Source organism: Watersipora subatra, chromosome 2 (assembly GCF_963576615.1).
Source record: "Watersipora subatra chromosome 2, tzWatSuba1.1, whole genome shotgun sequence".
Taxonomy (NCBI): Eukaryota; Metazoa; Bryozoa; class Gymnolaemata; order Cheilostomatida; family Watersiporidae; genus Watersipora; species Watersipora subatra.
In genome coordinates this window covers 21230357-21251700 of record NC_088709.1, presented here as the reverse complement: position 1 = coordinate 21251700, position 21344 = coordinate 21230357, and the positions used below count along the sequence as shown (strand labels likewise).

Sequence of the window (21344 nt, the reverse complement as noted above, 5' to 3'; positions counted from 1 at the left end):
GGGTACCAAACCTTAGTCATAAGCAATCATATTCTAGGTCTAAGATACATTATAATAGCTCCATCAAAGCTATTTACTTAGTCAACTATTGCCAACAAATGGTTCTCTGTAAAATTCTTGGGTGTCATGAATGTTTTGTTCCATGATGGCAATAATTTTAGGTTTATAACTTTACCAATGATGAGGTCAAGGTCAGTGTGGACCACTCCAGACAACAACAGGTTTTATAAAAAAGCATTTTGACTTAGTATGTTATCAAAACTGACTAATAATTAATCAATGGTGAACCTAAACTCAAAAGCTAGAATTTCCCTGTTAGCTCTGAGCACTGCCAGCAAAGATCTTGTGCATGAAAAATACTTTGAGAAATTTGAAATGGATGATTTCCAACACGCAATTTATATCGGCGAGTAAGGCAATTGGTGTGCTGCTTGTAAACCTTCCTGTTAACAGGTAAATCTAACTTCAGTTTCTCATAAACTGCAGGTACATATATTTGTATTATTGAGAGTTTTACACTCCACTGATTGATAAACACCATTATAAAAATATAAAACACTATAAATTTCAACTTCACTTTATGGAAACCCTTGAACATCTCCGACGTCAACTTGACCATCACAAATATGAATCTCAGCCGCCAGCTTCTACAAATACAAGAAATATCTTCAGAAGAATGTGCATATTAGGTTGGTAAAACACAGCTGATTATAGATGACTGAATGAAATTCTATCTACTTTAGACAGACAGAAAAGAGTGCTAGAATCTAGTGGGAATCGTTAGTAACTAACATGTCAAAAAGGAGACGTTGAATCCTAAAACCAGTCTGATAGAAATCCATCTCCATGACCAGAATATTAGATAATAAACCATCATCAGGAAACTTAAATTATGTACCTAAATACCTACAGCTAAGAGTAGCTATGGAAGAGCGCGACTGTCTAAGGACAGAGATGAATATTTTTCACAAATATCAAGTATTCTACCATAAGCCAGAGCTACTGTAAGCCTGTTCAACACAAGACTTACTTAAGACTTGCACACAGATTAGGTATACATTTACAAACCAGTGTCTCTCAGCTACAGGGATAAACATAGATGCTTTAAATATCACCGGAAACACAACAGGGATGTTTAACATCGAAAGGTGAATGGAATAAAAAGCATTAATTTAACATAGCAGACAACATATCCTATGGAATGGTAGAGAAATAGAAAATGATTGAGGTTACATTGCAGACAACATATCCTATGAGGTGACTCTAAGAACAGACATAATGAACCAACTGGCCACAATTATTTAGTTTTACCAGATGTACTCTCATCATCAAAGGAGTCATTCACAAGGGAAATCCAGCAAATCTGTTTATATCTGCAGAAATCTTTGCATCATTTACAGAAGTGCTGACAGCAACAATTGTAGATTGCAATAATGAATAAAAATTATGATTATTCCTAGAAAACAGAATACTTGAAAAGATTGATGATAAGCGATTAATCATATAGCAATAGGATAATCGGGAGTTTGGGAATAATCAATCATTAGTGATGTGACGGAGCAGGGTAAAGCAAATCCATACAAAAGATATAGAACAGAAGACATAGAAACAGAACATAGATATAGAGATTGAATGTACAGAACATGGTTATTGGGAAGATGGTTATAGAAACATGGCTGGAGAGGATATGGATATACACATATAGACCATAAATATAGAGGAAATGGTTAGAGAGAACAAGGGCACAGAGAACATGGTTATAGAGAACATGGAGGAGAGGATATGGATATACACATGTAGATCATAGCTATAGAGAAAATGGTTAGAGATAACAAGGGCACAGAGAACACGGTTATAGAGAACATGGCAGGAGAGGATATAGATATACACATGTAGATCATAACTATAGAGAAAATGGTTAGAGATAACAAGGGCACAGAGAACACAGCTATAGAGAACATGGCGGGAGAGGATATGGATATACACATGTAGATCATAACTATAGAGAAAATGGTTAGAGAGAACAAAGGTACAGAGAACACGGCTATAGGGAACATGGCAGGAGAGGATATGGATATACACATGTAGATCATAACTATAGAGAAAATGGTTAAAAATAACAAGGGCACAGAGAACACGGCTATAGAGAACATGGCAGGAGAGGATATGGATATACACATGTAGATCATAACTATAGAGAAAATGGTTAGAGAGAACAAGGGCACAGAGAACACAGTTATGGAAACATGGCAGGAGAGGATATGGATATACACATGTAGATCATAGCTATAGAGAAAATGGTTAGAGAGAACAAGGGCACAGAGAACACAGCTATAGAGAACATGGCAGGAGAGGATATGGATATACACATGTAGATCATAACTATAGGGAAAATGGTTAAGAGAACAAGGGCACAGAGAACATGGTTATAGAGAACATGGCAGGAGAGGATATGGATATACACATGTAGATCATAACTATAGAGAAAATGGTTAGAGAGAACAAGGGCACAGAGAACACAGTTATGGAAACATGGCGGGAGAGGATATGGATATACACATGTAGATCATAACTATAGAGAAAATGGTTAGAGAACAAGGGGACAGAGAACACGGTTATAGAGAACATGGCAGGAGAGGATATGGATATACACATGTAGATCATAGCTATAGAGAAAATGGTTAGAGAGAACAAAGGTACAGAGAACACGGCTATAGGGAACATGGCAGGAGAGGATATGGATATATACATGTAGATCATAACTATAGAGAAAATGGTTAGAGAACAAGGGGACAGAGAACACGGTTATAGAGAACATGGCAGGAGAGGATATGGATATACACATGTAGATCATAACTATAGAGAAAATGGTTAGAGATAACAAGGGCACAGAGAACACAGCTATAGAGAACATGGCAGGAGAGGATATGGATATACACATGTAGATCATAACTATAGGGAAAATGGTAAAGAGAACAAGGGCACAGAGAACATGGTTATAGAGAACATGGCAGGAGAGGATATGGATATACACATGTAGATCATAACTATAGAGAAAATGGTTAGAGATAACAAGGGCACAGAGAACACAGTTATGGAAACATGGCGGGAGAGGATATGGATATACACATGTAGATCATAACTATAGAGAAAATGGTTAGAGAACAAGGGGACAGAGAACACGGTTATAGAGAACATGGCAGGAGAGGATATGGATATACACATGTAGATCATAGCTATAGAGAAAATGGTTAGAGAGAACAAAGGTACAGAGAACACGGCTATAGGGAACATGGCAGGAGAGGATATGGATATATACATGTAGATCATAACTATAGAGAAAATGGTTAGAGAACAAGGGGACAGAGAACACGGTTATAGAGAACATGGCAGGAGAGGATATGGATATACACATGTAGATCATAACTATAGAGAAAATGGTTAGAGATAACAAGGGCACAGAGAACACAGCTATAGAGAACATGGCAGGAGAGGATATGGATATACACATGTAGATCATAACTATAGGGAAAATGGTTAAGAGAACAAGGGCACAGAGAACATGGTTATAGAGAACATGGCAGGAGAGGATATGGATATACACATGTAGATCATAACTATAGAGAAAATGGTTAGAGATAACAAGGGCCCAGAGAACACGGTTATAGAGAACATGGCAGGAGAGGATATGAATATACACATGTAGATCATAACTATAGAGAAAATGGTTAGAGATAACAAGGGCCCATAGAACACAGCTATAGAGAACATGACAGGAGAGGATATGGATATACACATGTAGATCATAACTATAGAGCAAATGGTTAGAAATAACAAAGGCACAGAGAACACGGTTATAGACAACATGGCAGGAGAGGATATGGATATACACATGTAGATCATAACTATAGAGAAAATGGTTAGAGATAACAAAGGCACAGAGAACACGGTTATAGACAACATGGCAGGAGAGGATATGGATATACACATGTAGATCATAACTATAGAGAAAATGGTTAGAGAGAACAAGGGCCCATAGAACACAGCTATAGAGAACATGGCAGGAGAGAATATGGATATACACATGTAGATCATAACTATAGAGCAAATGGTTAGAAATAACAAAGGCACAGAGAACACGGTTATAGACAACATGGCAGGAGAGGATATGGATATACACATGTAGATCATAACTATAGAGAAAATGGTTAGAGATAACAAAGGCACAGAGAACACGGTTATAGACAACATGGCAGGAGAGGATATGGATATACACATGTAGATCATAACTATAGAGAAAATGGTTAGAGAGAACAAGGGCACAGAGAACACAGTTATAGAGAACATGGCAGAAGAGAATATGGATATACACATGTAGATCATAACTATAGAGAAAATGGTTAGAGATAACAAGGGCCCAGAGAACACAGTTATAGAGAACATGGCAGAAGAGAATATGGATATACACATGTAGATCATAACTATAGAGAAAATGGTTAGAGATAACAAGGGCACAGAGAACACGGTTATAGAGAAATTGGCAGGAGAGAATATGGATATACACATGTAGACCATGGCTTTAAAGAAAATGTATATACAGAACACAGACATACAAATAATGATTAAAGAGAACATGGGTAAAGGAAATATGACAATGAAAATATGGTTATGGAAAACATGGCTATAGAATAGATGGTTAGAGAGAACATGGAGAATGTGGTCATAGAGACTGTGGTTACAGAGAATGTGGTTACAGAGAACGTGGCTGTAGATAATGTAAATCTAGATAACATGGCCGTAGAACACACAGCTATATAAAACATGGTTATGGAGAACATGAATATTAAGAGTCAACCATTAAGAACATAGATATAGAGTTTATGACTATACAGAACATGGTTATGACACTGTGGCCACAGAGAACACGGTTTTGGAGAACATGGATATGGAAATAATGATTATACAGAAGATGGCCTTAAAAACATGGCTATTGAGAACTTGGCAAGAGACAAAATAACTACACAGAAAATGGCCCGAGGACTTTATTATAGAGAATATGGCTATAGGGGACATGTTTATAGATAAACCTGCTATAAACAACTTGACTATAGAGAACCTAGTTGTTGAAAACATGAGAATAGAGAAATCTATTTACAGAATATGGATATAGAGAACATGGTAATAGGGAGCATGGCCATAGAGAACATTGTTGTGGAGACCAGCTGTAAGAACATGGCCACACAGGACATGGTTATAAAACCACAGATTTAGAGATCTTGAGTATACAGAAAGTGGGCATAGAAAAACTGGTTATTGAGAATATGGTCGGGCAAAATGACTATAGAGACGATGACTACACAAAAAATGTCTATAGGTAACTTGGCTATGGTCAACATGGCTATAGGAAGCACTGCCATAGATAAACTGGTTATGAAGTACTTGGCTATAAAGACAACGGTTGTGTAGAACATGGTCATAGTCTTTAGAATACAGAACATGGATATAGAGAACATTGCCATATAGAACATGGTTATGGACAAAGTGACTATAGATAATATGACTATGGAGAACATGGCCATAAGTAAACTGGCTATAAAAAATTGGGCTATAGATAAAATGGTCATGAAGACCTTGGCTATAAAAACACGGCAACTAAGGACATGGTTGTAGAGAAGGTTATGAAGAATATAGCTGAAAGGGACCATGCTCTAAACTGGCATTAAAGAACAAGCGTCTCAAGAACAATTGTAGAGAGTGCGGCTATAGAGAGAATTGGACATACAACACAAGGTTGTAGACAACACGGCTATAGAGAGCATGACTACAGTAAACAGGGCCAAAGAAGACATGGTTCCACATCACATTTACAGAAGACATAACAACATAATGGCAAAGTCTTCGAGAACAGAAATTATTAAAGTTTGATAATACCGTCAAACTAACCAGTGAAGAGGAGGCTGTCATTAGAATCAGGTGACTCAGTGTCTGATCCTACTTCCAAAGTTATCATGAAAGTTGTTAAATGACAAGATCAGCGTACCTAAACGAACAAGCAGAATAGAACTAGACAGCTGTTTATAAAATTTGAGTTCCAACAGCGACGATGACAGAGAGTAAACTTTTATGAATGAAATCTACCGAAATACCATAACAGAGTATTCTACAAGACGATATTAATCAGTGAAGTAGAAACAGAATGTTACAAAAACCTTTGACAAGTTTAGCTTGAAGAATATAAAACCAACAAAGTGAGACTTGTTGAAATGTATAAATATCACCTATTTATAGAGAGCGTGATTATAAAGAACATGGCTATAGCAGATACGGTTGTAGAGTCAATCAATCTAGTAGATGAGTTTATGGAAGCCATGATAAAAGAGGAGAGCTGTATATGTCGTGGATATAAAAAACATAGTTATATTGACCAATACTACAGATAACATGGTTTTAGAGGGCAGGGTGACAAGATAGTTTTTAAGAAAATGGGTTTCCTATAACCGTGACATCTACAGTTCTTACTTTTACTATCATTTCTTCCATTAACTTGTCTAGAGATCTATTTCCTCTGTAGTGTTATTTAGTATATCCAGGTTCTCTATAAGCATGCTCTCTACTATGTTCCCTAGATATTATATATAGAGAAAATGGCCATAGAGATCATGGTAATAGAAATCGTGGCTGGAAAGAAAACGACCATTAAGGACATATCTATATTTCTCAAAGTTGGTCTGCCCGTGGATGTGTTAGTCCAACTATAGCTATTCAAATATTTGATTAAAGAAGCCGAATCACAGAAGAGTTGATGACAAACCCTCCCGGTAGCTAGTACAGTGCCTACTAATTCAGCCACACGAGCGTGATGGATTCAATAGGCGATATACCATAAAACCTCTAATTGAACACCACCTCTATTTGAACGCTACCTCTATTTGAACGCTACCTCTACTTGACCGCCACTACGAGGGAAGAGTTGAAAGATAGACCGCCACCCTCTATTTGAATGCCACCTCTATTTGAGCGCCACTTTGATTATCTTTGATCTCTATGAACCCATAATATCAAGTGATCAGTAGGAAAGTGTCCACAAAATAGTATTAATAATCAATCGCTTACATTAATAACAATAAATTCTCTCGTTGTACAACTACAAAGCTTTTCGCTTTTTTGGCTACAACTCTGAAAGCAACATCATAGAACTAATCAATAATGGTCTCAGGCTAATAGTAGTTTCTTGTTCAACGCGGTCTTGATATTTCGAAGTACATGTACCCATACAAAAATTGCTTCAAATTGACGTTAGTACATGTAGATTAATTTTAAAAGCAACACCATAGAAATAATTAATATCTGTCTCGGGCTAATAGTAGTTCATTGTTTAACGCGGTTTTTCTACTTCAAAGTAGCCTACGTATATACAAAAACTGTTTAAATTTACGATGGTAGTTGAACTTTGACAGCAACGCCATAGAAATAATTACTAACTGTCTCAGGCTAATAGTAGTTCTTTGTTTAGCAAGGTCTTAATACTTCAAAGAGCATGCAGTTAGAAACGGTTTGCAAGTTTAGGACCAAAGGTTACGTTTAACGAGCAAACTGTTACGCGCTGCACTTGTGCTAAATGCAGAGCGTAAAAGTTTTGCTCTGTCAAAAAGCTAGTAATACTGCTAATGTTGATAACTCTAACGTCAACTAGTTCAGCAGTGCAGAAAAAGAGTTGAGACCAGAAAATATTGTGGAAAGTATTGGACAACTAAAAGATGTTCGTTCCATCGAAAGCAACAATCAGAACGCTGCTATCCGAGCAAACAATGGAAATATTTTTGTTTTAAAAACATTAATTTTTGTTTCTGTACGTGACTTAAGTATGGTTCATTCATATCACTTGTTCATGAATAAACATTTGTATCATTTGATAGATTATCCTTGTATAACTTATAAGTATACAGATTTATAGCATGCTATTTAATAGCATCCTTGCGGTTATCTTAACCCCGCTCACAATGGATTGATGCTCATAACTCTACTTCTATTGCACACAAAAAGCTAGTTTTGGCTGCAAACTGTAGCAAACATATCAATAAGTGCAATGAGTTTTTATGCAATATTGTTAAATATAAATACAAAATAAATAAAATGTCTTCAAAGTTGAAATGAAATAAAAATTGAAAGCTCAAACAAATTGCAAAGGATACAGGCTATAATATCATCGTAGGTTAATTGCGAGCAATAGATAACAACTGGGAGAAATCTTTCTCGGTTTCTCCATAAATATTTATTAAGAGGTCTTTGACAAGTTGGAAGTAAGTTAGGAAATGCATCAAAAAAAGAGAGCAAAACATAGGCGACATTCACTTTGTCCATAAAAGAGCTAAATTTATCTTCCCAAAATTCTACCAAGCCGTTTGAAAAATACAACTCCCAGCCTCTATTTGAACGCCATCTCCAATTGCCCGCCACTATAGAAGACGGGTTGAGCAGTTGAGCGCCCTGGCGTTTAATTAGAGGTTTTACGGTATACAGAAAATGGCCATAGATAGCATTGTGATATAGAACATGGTTATAGACCAAATGGTTGTAGAGAAAACGACTACACAGAAAATAGCTTTGGAGAATTTGGTTATGGCGAATATGGCTACAAAAACATGGTCAGAAATAAACTGGCTATGAAGCACTTGGCTAAAGAAAACATGGTTGTATGGAACATGGTCATTGAGACATTGGTATGCAGAACATGGTTACAGACAGTGTGACTATAATAGATGAAATGGCAACAAAAAGAAAACAGGACCATGGAGACCATACCTGTAGGAACATGGCCACAGAAAGAAAACAGGATCATGGAGACCATGTTATAGGAACATGGTCACAGAGGACATGGCTATTGAAAACATTAATATAGAGATCATGAATATTCAAATGATAGCCATAGCAAATACGGCTATAGAGAAGATGGTTATAGGTAAACTGGTTGTAAAGAATTTGGCTATGGAGAACATTATTGAAGAGAACATGGTCATAGAGGCATTGATATAGAGTAAATGAACATTTAGAACGTGGCTATCGAGGACATGGTAAAAGTGAGCGTGGCTATAAGAACATGCTTATAAAGTACGAGATTGCAGATAACAAGGCTATAGAAAACATGGTTATAGGAGAACAGGTTATGGAGAACATGGCTACGGGAGAACAAGGCTATGGAGAACATGCTTATAGAGTACGAAATTACAGATAACACAGCTATATAAAACATGGTTATGGAAGAACAGGTTATGGGAGAAAAAAGTTATGGAGAACACGGCTATAGATTGTTATACCATGGATATAAAGTGAATGGCTACAGAGTACATGGATATAAAGAAAATGGCTATATAGAACATATTTATAGAGCATGTTAGAGAATTTGGCTATAATGAATATGGTTATAGAGGAAATAGATCTAACAAACAAGTTTATGGGTGGCATGATAATAGAGAAGAGAGCTGTGGATGTCGTGGTTATAGAAAAATAATTATAAGGAACAAAACTATAGATAGCATGAAAACAAGGTGAGAGGAAATATGATTAGAGAAAATACGCTTAGGAAGAACATTGTTCTACAGAAAACAAGTATAACTCTATAACTATTAAAACATAGTTAGAGAGAATGTGGTTATGCAGAACTTGTTTGGGAGCACGACAACGGAAATAATAGTTATGGAGAACCAAGTTATGTAAAACTTGGTTGTAGAGCCCATTGTTATAGAGCCCTTGATTATAAAGCACATGATTATAGAACACATGGCAATAGAGAACACGGTAATGGAGGACATGGCCATACAGAAACTGAACATAGGGAACATAGTAATAGAGAACACGATTATAGAGACATTGCTATAGAAAACATGGATATAGAGAACATCGCCTTAGAGCAAATGGCTATAGAAAACATGGCTATAAAAAACACTGGCATTAAGGAAATGGATACAAAGAACATGTCTGTGGAGATAATGGATCTAGAGAAAAGGGCTGTAGAGCAAATAGTCATATACAATAAGGTTTTGGAGGAACTTTACAGTAGATATAAAGACATAATAGCAAAGTACTTGAGGGTAGTAACTGTTAAAGTTTGAGAACACCTAACTTAACAGTGGGAAGGAGGCTGTCACTAGAATCACCTGGCTGTGCATCAGATGTTACTAACAGAGATGTCATGTCAGTTGCTGAATAGAAAGATCAGGGTGCCTAAACAAACAAACAGGATAGGAATGCACTGTTTTATATAAAATCTATATTCCAGCAGTAACCATGACAGACACTCAGTTTTCATGAGTGAAACTTGTTTACATTACTAATTATTAAACCACTTAATTACTATAGCATAGCCTCCTACGAGGGAACATGGTCATATAGATATTGGTATTCAGAACATGTAGCTCAATGATCTCTTCAGCAGTAGCCTTACCGGAGATAAACCGAGAGTCCCTTTCTAGCAGACCTCTTGTGTTAAAATAACCAGCTGCGTGCTTACATGACCACCATTATGCAACTTGAGTATATTGGGTGAACATGAAGACTAAAAAGGGGAAGGGTGGATTCAATTCTCATCATGATTGTGCCAGGCTTAAAATTTACTAAATGGTAGCACCAAAAAACTCATGGCATTCAGGTCATCATCAGTAACCTGACTCAACATTGTGCAGCTGACCATGCATAAGAATGGTAGAATGCTCATCATAGTTCCATTATCAATTATTTTTATCAAACAGTACTTGTGTGTAGGACCAGTTTGTTGCACTGTGAAATCTGGGACACCATCAGCAAGCTCATAGCTGTCATCCTTAACCAATTTTGCTGCGACCTACCGACAGCCCACATCAGGGTAAGATCCAATGGCTGGCTGTCACGTACAGCCTTCTCCCCGTCACGAATTTCTTGCCTCAATCTCAATCTTGCTTGCTCCTCTGGCACTTTGTGGAGCCCCAAACGACTAGGGATACAACTAGAAAAAAAGATGCATTGCAACATAAAATAATATGACTGGTTGACAAGGAATTTGTTGATAAAACAATTACAGGTAAAAAAGATCTGTTGATCTTTGGGGGACATCAGCAAAGCATTTCTAGAGTACAGCACATGACATTGCTAAATAAAATATTAGGGTTACTTACCAACTGCTTCAATATATGATGACTTGCCCATACTGGATACTGCCATTATTACTACTAGTGCTGACAATGACATATATAAATTCTATTGTATAAAATTCTGGATCATCTGAGTCTGAAGAGCTCTCTGAGTAATTATCCTCAGCCTGGTAGATCTCAAAATCACTGCCACCAAAATCTGTGCCAGCTAATAGCCAATAAGACAAAACCATAGAACAATATTTCAAAGGACCATTTAATCGGCTTGGCTAAAATAAAATCAGTCGATAAGGTCGATGACATCGGCTTGGTCACAGAACTTTTCTAAGGATTTCTAACTACAAAATCAAGGAATAACTTGAACAAATGCAATACGAAACCTTAGTTGTTGTGTAAACTATCATGTTTTTGGTGTAAAGGAATGGTGTACCAGAGAAAAGCCTTGCTAAAAATATTGACCATCAATAGCAACCAATCAGATGAATCAGCGTCAGAAGAATAAGCTCAGGTATGTATGAGCAAAAGCCTATTGTTAGTCATGTTCAATTTGGTTCAACCAGACAACCAAAGCTTGTCATTTATTGGACATCTTATTTTTATCACGTATCAGTTGAATGGCAGTGCATGTGTCATAACAAATTTTTTGCAACAAAAAGTTATTGTTTATCCAGATATCCAACAGTTACAAATTTAACTTTCAAATGAAGGCCTCTGTATATTTTTGTGAAGTGTGTTTATTTCTGTGTACGCATTTATTTCTGTTTAATTCATACTGTATTGCCTGCAGTGCCTATTTCAGCTCTGTACTGACTGGAGTGACTGCAATAGCTTTGTTGGCCGTGTGAGTTCAAGCACTTCTGCTCATTTATGGGCACATCTTTTTTGTCTGGTATGGCTTCACGCGTAATGCTAGCTGGAATTTCGAGCGTGAAGCTATTAAATATTGGAAGGTGTAATGGGTGTGACCATAATAATGTCATTGTATAGCTGCTTGGCTTATTGGATAGCGCGCTTGTCGGCAGAACTGAAGGTTCCCATTTCTAATCGAGTGCGCAGCGACTTTTTGATTCCTCAAACATTTTTGCTGGAGGTGGACACACGGACATACACACAAACACTGAGTTATTCATATATATACGAACATTCAATATATTTTAAACAGAATTAATTTGGCCATCATTAAATGTGCAAAAGATGTGATCACACAACAAAAGAACATTACGTGTACAATAAAATGGCTTCTCTAAACTATGAATCATGTTTTGCTAAATGACAGTTTTGAGCAAAACTACTTCTGCAAATCTTGCATGGGGAAGCTTTTACTACAGTACGAGTCCTCATTGTCTTGTTAGACTACTAAAATGAGTAAACCTACTAGTACGCTTCTTACATTAAAATTACTTCTCTACATGGTTGTATGCTCACATGTCTTTTTAGACTACTATGCAAAGCAAAATTACTATTGCATATCTTACATTGAGAGGATTTTTCTCAAGATTGAGTCCAGATGCGCTCTGCTAGATTACTGCTCTACAATTGTGTCTTCACGTGTCTTGTTAAACTACTATTACTAGTGAAGTTTCTACTACAAATCTTGCATCGGAATGGCTTTTCGCCAGTATGAGTCCTCATGTGTCTTATTAGACAACTACGGTGAGAAAAGCTACTGCTACACATCCTCATGTGACTAGTTAGATGACTGCCTTGAGAAAAGCATGGGTATCGTTTTTTTCATGTATGGGTCACCATGTGGTCTAGAAGACTATCGTGATGAGCAAAAGTACTACTGCACATTTCACACTGAAATGGCTTCTCTCCAGTATGAGTCCTCATGTGCCCTCTTAGATGGCTGTTCTGCGCAAACCTTTTACTGCAAATCTTGCATTCAAATGGTTTTTCTCCAGTATGAGTCCTCATGTGAGAAGTTAGATGACTATTAACAGTAAAGCTACTAGTGCACATCTTACACTGAAATGGCTTCTCTCCAGTATGAGTCCTCATGTGAATTTTAAGATAGCCGCTCTGTGCAAACCTTTTACTGCAAATCTTGCATTCAAATGGTTTTTCTCCCGTATGAGTCCTCATATGGTTTACAAGAATATCCTGACGAGCAAAAGTATTGCTGCACATTTCACACTGAAAAGGCTTTTCTCCAGTATGGGTCCGCCTGTGATTTGCTAGATTATTGCGTCTAGAAAAGCTACTACTACACATCCTGCATTGGAACGGTTTTACTCCAGTATGAGTCCTCATGTGAATCGTTAGATGACTATGACATTCAAATCTGCTACTGCATATCGCACACTGAAACGGGTTATCTCTATTATGAGTCTCGATGTCTCTTTTTTGAGTAGTGCGGTGAGTAAAGGTACCACAATATTCACCTGTAATACAAGTTGACAGATTGTGAGATAAGTGAAACACAGGCTCAATAGTACCATACCTACTCAAGCATTTTTGTCACAAAAGTGTATATCAAACTCTGCAAGCAATGATATACAGGCCCCAAGGATAGGCGACGGCTATCATATGGGCAGGGTTTGATGAGCTTTCTCTGTTAGGATTGTGTTAGCCTGGGTTTCAGAGCTAACACACTTCCCGCGGGGCAGTCGCGTTGCCTTGTTAGGTTTTGGAGAACTCGACTCGCTGTTATTATGTCATTAGCTTAGTCAGTCAGTCAAACCTTGAATTTCTACAATGTAGGGGTAACAACCAACTTAAAAAATGGGTCCATGGAAAATAAAACATTTCAAATTATCTACTTTTATTAATTTTGAAGTAGGTAGGTGTTGTAGTATATTCTTGAAGTTGAATATAATTTACCCAAAATTACCCAAGCAATGGCCTTTTTTTCCTAGTTTTCGATTAATATTTTGCCGACCCTAATATAAAAACGACCAAGTCTTTTATCGTTGTCACATTGTTCTACCTGGCCAATGAGATGGGACAACAGGCAAAGCTGTGGAGTGTAGTTTTCATACTAAGAATCTAAATATAAAACCGAATTTGGGCTATTTTACGATTGCGACTACTAATATCGTGAATGCTTGTGAATGGCTACTGACTGATCATAATGGTGACAATATTGGGCAACTGTATTTATTTGACAACAAAATAAAACCAACAGATCAGTAAAATAACCACTATTGTTCATAATATTTGTAAATTTACAAGGGGCTTTATTCAGCTTATTTGTTTGATCGGGTGCCGTGTTCGGGTTCATCCCAACAGAGCTCGATCGTTAAGCCCCGCCCACATGATGCTTGTCGCCTATCCTTGTGAGGCCGTTTATCATTGCTACAAGTAATATAGGATTTTCGGAGTGCTCAACACAAATATGCCTAATTTGCGTAACATTACAAACATGAAGTGTAAGTTCAGGTACAAATATCGAAATGTGCCGATATTGTCAGAAGTGTCAGGTGTAAAGCATTTACCAAAAAAGGGATTTTATGGGTGAATAAACTTAAAAGATGTTCATCTTTCTGTATGCATCTTATATCAGCCACAGCCTTGATATAGTCAAGTAGCAATAACAACCTCTACATGTACTTTGGTATAAATGTATAAATCTATCCTTTTTGAATAAACTAATGCATTCTGTGGTTTCATCAGAGATGTACTTACAATCGGATGGTGCATATAGTTAATAAAGAAAATGAAGTTTTGTAAGCATGTACTTGGTAAATTCTAATACGAAGAGTGGGGAGAAAACCCCACTAATATTTTAGTGGGTTTTCATCTACTAAAATAATTTTAAAAGATGGAAAAATGAAATTCAAAAAGTGTTTCGCTAATGTTTTGTTCAAATGCAGTCAAACTTGAACCAGAAGACGCGAGTTCCATCCTGATAGAGATAAAATTTTATGTCTGAAGCCAAAAGCAAACTTTCAGTTTGAGCTATTAGGTGGTGTTTCACGCTTTGGTCACTTCTTCCAATGATATACAGCCCCAAAAGATAGCCTACGGCTCTCACATGGGCGGGGTTTATTGATCGAGCTTTGTTAGGATTGTGCTGGCCTGGGTTTCGTAGCTAACACAATTCTTGCGGGGCGGTCGTGTTGCCTTGTTAGGTTTTGGAAAACATGACTCGCTGTTATCGTTTCATTAGCTCATTCAGCCAGTAGACCCGACAGGTCACAATAGCAAACCTTGAATTGCTACAATGTAGGGGTAATACCTAATCAAAATAATGGATCCTTGCAAAATAAAACATTTCAAACTACCTACTTTTACTAATTTTGAAATTGGTAAAAGTTGTAGTATATGCTTGAAATTGAATATAATTTACCCAAAATTACCCGAACAATGACCTTTTTTCCCTAGTTTTTTATTAATATTTTGCCATCCCTAATATAAAATGACAAAGTCTTTCATTGTTGTCACACTGTTTTACCTGGCCAATATGATGGAACAGCTGTGCAGTGTAGTTTTCATACTCAAAATCGAATTACAAAACCGAATGTGGGCTAATTTACGATTGTGACTATTAATATCATGAATGCTTGTGAATGGCAGCTGACTGACCATAATGGCGACAATATTGGGATACTATATTTATTTGAAAACAAAATGAATTCAACAGATAAGTAAAATAACCACTATAGTTCACAATATTTGTAAATTTACAAGGGGTTTTATTCAGCATATTTGTTTGTTTGGGTGTCGTGTTCGGGTTCATCCCAACAGAGCTTCATCATTAAACCCCGCCAAATATGAGAGCCATCGGCTATCCTTGGGGGGCTGTATATCATTGCTACTTCATAAAAATCAAGAGCCAAACATGTCAAAGCTCAAACAAACAGGAAACCTGTTGTCATCCTTGTTTTTCTCAAATGATTCCCCAGAACGCTACTCTCTTTCAAATGGATACGAATAAAAAATATTACATTAACTAATTCATTTAAAAATAACTACAACTGTAGATGTTGCATTGACAGAGAGTTGGAGCCTTGTAACAATATAAAAGCGTTAAAACCAGCAATAAACACATCGAGATGGCAGTTTAGCAAAACCAGACTAGCTACAAATTCACAATAAAAAAGAAAATCTATGAGAAAGACATTCATTATGTGCTAGAGAAAGATATGTTAGAATGTAAAAAAGAAGCTTTGAGCTTTTCAATAGGCTTCATGTACGGAAGGATTAATTTGGAGGCAGTACATTAACCGTAAACACCTAAAGCAATTACCAAAGCAGGATGCCTATTCTTGGTTCGAACACTCAGAGAGAAACATATGACTTAACCCTTTCTATACCAAAACCGACTGTATAGTAATAAGATAATTGTCCTAGCGTATCAATGTGTATTATATTCTCATTACAATTATAAAATAAAACCATGGTAGACCTACCATCTCAACCATATGCAAGTTGCTGATTGTGATCAATTTGTTTGTTCTCTCATACTTGAAGTTGAGTAACATTCACATAAAAACGTTCATGAAATTGTGCAGTCCATGTATGTACAGTATAACGAAAAGGTTCCTACGGCATCTAGCACTACAGAATGGCCACTAGGAATGCTCTTACGGCACCTGACAATGCACACTGTGCAGTGGGTAATGCGCTCTATACTAACACTTCTATCACACACTAAAGATAGTTGTACCACATATACAGTGTACTGTGCAGTAGTAAAAGTACACATGCAAGTTATGCATACTGCATGGCTGTGACATGCTTACTACTGCTACGGCACTGCTAATGCACCTAATGTATGTAAATATTAATTCATTCTAAGTCGAAATAGCAAAATCGGTAAAGTATTTTTTTCACATTAAACACCGTAAACTGCGAGGTATACTGCTTGCTATAGGTAAAAACGGGTAATTATAGATCGTGTTAAATTTCTAATTAAATATTTTCTATTTATGAAAATTAAAAAGAAAACAAAAATTGAACAGTTCATATGCTTTGCTCCTAAAACATCGTAAAACGTACAATACTAAAAATCGCAGAAATTGATTATGGAACAGCAAAAAATGCAACAGATCAGGTTAAACAATATTCGTGTAAGAAAGAAAATATAAACAGCAATGGCACCTTTACTTCACATCTTTGAAGAAGCAGCCTCCTCCAACAATCTAGGATAATTTTACTGAAGGAGTTGTCTCCATATGAAATCTCTTTGGTAGAAGCGACGCCCTCCCAGATGGTGCTTTTTGTAAAGACTTTATGAAGCGAAACTTCTCCCTTTGTTTGAAAACCTTCTGAAAGTGGCTCATAACACCGTCGTTAAACGTATAAACATGCTGTTTCGGGAGCTGTTCCGAACGTTTAATTCCGATACGCTCCCCATCTTAATCCCCATTGTCTCCAGATGGTAACCAGAGCCGGACCAACTAACAATCTTGCTCCTGAAGTAAACTCCCAATCGATTAAATCCCAATTCGGTTCTTGCCAAACCGGAGACCATGCTCCGGTTTGGCAAGAACCGAATTTATGTTTGAGATACGAGACAAAACAATCTTGAATCTTTTGGTCGAAAACCGAGTTGATTGAGAACCGAAGCGTTCGAGAACCGGGGTTCACTGTACATAAGTATCCATGCCAGGGTAGCTCTCTCCCTGTCATGGAAACATTACAATGTGATATAATGTTATTAAATCCATTGAACTAATATCATATTTACCTTTATTACAGTGTGTGTTGGCTGATAAACTCTCTGATTCTAGATTAAGTTCAATATCTACAACATAAACTATGTAGATTAGAAGATACGGCGAATATCTGCAACTCATTAAAGGTTGACTTGCAACAAAATTCACATTACAGTTATTTGGTATCAAAAGATTCTCTATGGCTTACTCTGCTGTGTTGTAGGTGCCAAATATGTGGAAATGTGATTACAAGCTCTTAAAAGCTCAAAACGAACAGTTAATCGCGGCCATCACGAGACCGCCGTAGATTAGAATCTCTTTCCAAAACGGCTCCAATGGGACGTACGTTGTACAATATGGCTTCTATTTACACTTTCACGCAGCCTCATACGTCGAAATACTTTCACAAATATACTTCACGCATTCAATAAAACCATGTCCATTGTCCTTACCCTAGGACACTTATGTATTCGCGGCATCTAACTTTCGCATTTTCGCGGCAGCATACTCTCGCGAAAATTTCATGAGCGAAACTAAACTATCATAACGAATGAGCGAAAACGCGAAATTAAATGGCTTTGTTCATTGATATTCACAATAAAATCGTCATATTAGAAATGCAAGCAAGTTTCGTGTGTGGTTGGCTCATTGGGTAATTTTTGCTAAACTCATTATAGCTAATACACCGACTGAGCAGCATGACCAAACAAATTAAGATAATAAGTTTTTTTGGAAAAGCCTAGACAAATTAGGAAGATGATGATGATATTAGTTTAGTCATTGAATTTGTAACTGATGAGGATGACAGTCTAATAGGGAAAGTCATAAAATTGAATAATAATTATTGTGGTGATGAATTTTATTACCAACCCAAAGCAATAACAACCTGGAGCCATGGCCACCGCGTGTTATAAATACTTGAATTCTAATATCGGTACCACATAGGTCACTGCGTCAGGGACCTTGATGTCATTGATAGTCCAGGAAACAAATGGCAGCAAGCTATCAAATTGCATTGTTGATATCGCCTACACATTTCTACCTGTGGTTAACAAATAAAAACTACCGTACTTTTCGGACTATTAGCCGCTACTTTTTTCTGATGATTTGAGCTATGTGGCTTATATAAGGGTGCGGCTAATCTGTGGCTTTTTCTTTAACCGCTAGGGCGCACTAACGGGAATCTCCAATTAGTAACTTCTAGCGGTGAAAGAAAATACGAAACAATGCCTCACGGTACTGTCCCGTTAGGCACTAAGTTAAAAAGCGTCGGATAATACGAAACGGTGCCGTTCTCGACTGTTCCGTTTTAAACAGGAAAGTTGCTGCCACGTTAAAAAGCATAGTCCTTAGTTCTGCGGCCTATTCAAAGGTGCGGCTTATGTATTGTTTTATTATCGTTTATTGGAAAATAAAGCAGATAAAGCTTATATAGAGGTGCGCTTTATAGTCTGAAAAGTACTGTAGTTCCAAATTGAAAAATATTTCGTACCAGTGAACTGGACCTGAGGAATCTAATGATGTTTGTTCCACTGCATTTATTTTCACATCACTATATTTTCGCACTCATTTGAGCTGCGAAATTAAGTTGCAGCGAAATTTTACTCTGTATGCTACTCACGAAACTAAATACTACCGAAATATAAGTGTCCTAGGGTATGCGTCTATTTCATCGTCATTGTAATGCTGTCACTTTCAGCACTGACAACTTATAGCCTACCGTGAAAATTCGTTTAATTTGTTAACCTTAGCTCGAATGAGTACATATCGCTGTCTGATAAACATGACGAGCCTGTTGGTCACCTGTGATAATCGAAAAATGCTGCAGAAATTATTCGCGAAGTATGGATCACATGATCAGATTACCACTAGACGATTAAACCAAGCCGAAACAAAAATGTGAAGTAGCGAGCATCTATATTTGATACGGGATCTTCGGTAACACCCAAAGTGTTTGTCATAAACTAGTGCTACGAGAAGTTTTATATTGAACCTTTTATTGGCCTTTCAATTTACGTGAGAACATCACGTGACAAAACAATAACCAAACGTAATGACTATGTCAGAGAAATAAACTGATTTTAATCCACGGCGGTTTCGTGATAACTGCGATTAACTGTTCTTTTTTGAGCTTTTAAAAGCTTGTAATCATATTTCCACATATTTTGAACCTACAGCACAGCAGAGTAAGACATGGTGAATCTTTTGATATCAAACAACTGTAATGTGAACTTTGTTGCTAGTTAACCTTTAAGTAACAGATTTCTAGATACATTGAATGATTTGACTTACACAAATGTCATAACATATATACTACAGACAATATACATGACTAGAAACTCAGTATACCACCTGATATCAAAGCTCATAACTTTCATATAATGACTCGCATTTTATAAAAGCTGTGTAAATATACCCTACAGGATTAATTTATTCGCGGAGTAAAGTTTCGTGCAAACTGCCTTTTTCATGTATATTCGCGGACTAATTTATTCGCGGGTGAACAAAATCACTCTCTACTAAGAGTTAACTCTATTGTGGCTAGCAATAGAATTAACCCTTCGCATGCGCACACCGCGTGTTTCGGTTTCTATTTAGCTTACAACTACCGAGTTGATCGCGCTAAGCTATAAATTTCTTGCTGCGTTCAGAGGCTTTTACGAATATTCATCGATTTGGAGGCCTTTGATGAACCAACAATTTGTGGTAAGTAATGAGTTTTTGTCAAAACCATTTACTAGATTAATAATATAATTTTTCTTTGGTAAAACGCAATATTTATTTTTCCATGTTTAGTGAAAGAGAAATATTTTTCACCATACACAGAAGCTAAATGACTGTAAGGGTGGTATTTGTCATTCCTAGAAGTTCACCAATCATTCAGGGAGGTCTTGAAATTGAGGTAGAAATGACCGCAGCTGCTAACGAGGAGAATATATCTGTTTTAAAAAGGAACGAAAACACCTTTACGGGCACAAATTTTTTGCCAACTGACACAACTTTGCAATAGTGAGCCACGAGGACAGTTCTGATGATAACTCCCTTACAGCCATGTAGTACGAGACAATCGCCTTTAACATCTAGTCAAGACAGTGACAGCGATATAGAGCTGCTATTACCAAAATAACTAGTCAGAGAGCATCATTACACACTAGTATTTACTCATCAAGAGTATCAGTTTAATTTCATTGCCAGACAACCGCCATATGGGCTAAACTGTTTTTATTTATTCCATTCATCGTTTGTAAAATTTTATTTGTATTTAAAATATTTTATTTGTACACTCAAGTTTGTAATAAATTATAATATATCTATACATGAAATAGAATATATAATTTAATCATGTTTGCTGCAGCGATATCAAGGAGTTGTTGTTGATGATGAATGTTGACTGGTTGCTTCTCTGCCAATATTCCTGCCTTGGTGAATATTACTACTTGTCTCTAGTTTCAGTAATCGGAATAGGTTCTGTTTCATTTTCAACCCAGAGTAAACACAAAAAAAAAAAATATTAATAAGTGTAAAGGAAGTACAAAAACAATAGCTGAAGTATTTAATGAAAGCGATCAGTTTTTAAACAAAAGACTTAACTAACGCAGTTAACTATGGAAAAACTTAT

At 36.7% G+C, this 21344-nt stretch overlaps 1 pseudogene; it reads right to left on the bottom strand.

Annotated features, from left to right (window-relative positions):
- Positions 1-21344, bottom strand: part of LOC137387290 (zinc finger protein 420-like) — a 76084-nt pseudogene that overhangs the window by 42780 nt on the left and 11960 nt on the right.